This window comes from Chlorocebus sabaeus, chromosome 15, assembly GCF_047675955.1.
Source record: "Chlorocebus sabaeus isolate Y175 chromosome 15, mChlSab1.0.hap1, whole genome shotgun sequence".
Classification (NCBI taxonomy): domain Eukaryota; kingdom Metazoa; phylum Chordata; class Mammalia; order Primates; family Cercopithecidae; genus Chlorocebus; species Chlorocebus sabaeus.
The window spans coordinates 22800492-22801767 of record NC_132918.1 but is presented as its reverse complement, the minus strand read 5'-3'; the positions used below and the strand labels follow the sequence as shown (position 1 = coordinate 22801767).

General features: G+C 40.5%; 1 pseudogene; it reads left to right on the top strand.

Annotated features, from left to right (window-relative positions):
* The first annotated feature begins 375 nt into the window (after nucleotides 1-375).
* On the top strand, nucleotides 376-1007 carry LOC140713570 (peptidyl-prolyl cis-trans isomerase A pseudogene; annotated as a pseudogene).
* Nucleotides 1008-1276: the final 269 nt, after the last annotated feature.

Below are 1276 nucleotides of genomic sequence, written 5' to 3'. Positions count from 1 at the left end.
ACAATCTTACATCTAATCTTCTAGACTTAAAATAAGATTTTCAGCATTTTAATTACATCCTCTCTGTCTCTCTCTTGCTCTCGCTCTCTCTCTCTCTCACACACACACACGCATACACACACACACGCACAGAGAAAGACAGAGAGGGAGAAACACACTCACAGAGAGAGAGAAAGTACTTCTGTTGCCATTAATTGGTTTTAGAGTTGAACAGGGCGTAAGAAATTTAACACAAATAAAGTAAGCAGTTAAGTTACAATGAAGAATACAAAATGTTCACACTTCTTTACTGTACTACATTTAAATCAATATGACAAAGTCATTTTGTCTTTATGCAAACAATTAACTTGATATTTTCGTATAATAACAGAAAAAATGGGCTTTGCAGTCACCGCTGCCGCCGGGAGCCCTGTACTGTCAGCTATGGTCAACCCCACCGTGTTCTTCGACATGGCCGTCGACGGTGAGCCCTTGGGTGGCATCCCCTTCGAGTTGTTTGCAGACAAGGTTCCAAAGACACCAGAAAACTTTCATGCTCTGAGCACTGGAGAAAAAGGATTTGGTTATAAGGATTTCTGCTTTCACAGAATTATTCCAGGGGTTATGAGTCAAGGTGGTGACTTCATATGCCATAATGGCACCGGTGGCAAGTCCATCTAGGGGGAGAAATTTGATGATGAGAACTTCATCCTAAAGCCTGTAGGTCCTGGCATCTTGTCCATGGCAAATGCTGGACCCAACACAAACAGTTTCCAGTTTTTCAACTGCACTGCCAAAACTGGGTGTTTGGATGGCAAGCATGTGGTCTTTGGCAAGGTGAAAGAAGACATGAATATTGTCAAGGCCATGAAGCCCGTTGGGTCCAGGAATGTCAAGACCAGCAAGGAGATCACCATTGCTGACTGTGGACAACTCTAATAAGTTTGGCTTGTGTTTGATATTTTATCTTAACCACCAGATTATTCCTTCTGTAGCTCAGGAAAGCACCTCTGCACCCCATTTGCTCGCAGTATCCTTGAATCTTTGTGCTCTTGCTGCAGTTCCCTTTGGGTGCCTTGTTTTCCTTGTTCTCTTCCATGCCTTGCTGGATTATGAAATTAAAACTAAATAATAAAAAAGAACAGAGGAAATGATTGGTAATTGACTAGGGACTTTAGAAAAATGTTTAAACTCTGTAACATTTCATTCTTTATCTTGCATTCCTATTAGATATCACTTCTACCAGATATCACTAACAGAATTAAGGATAAAAATCATATGACCTTATATTTCTAAT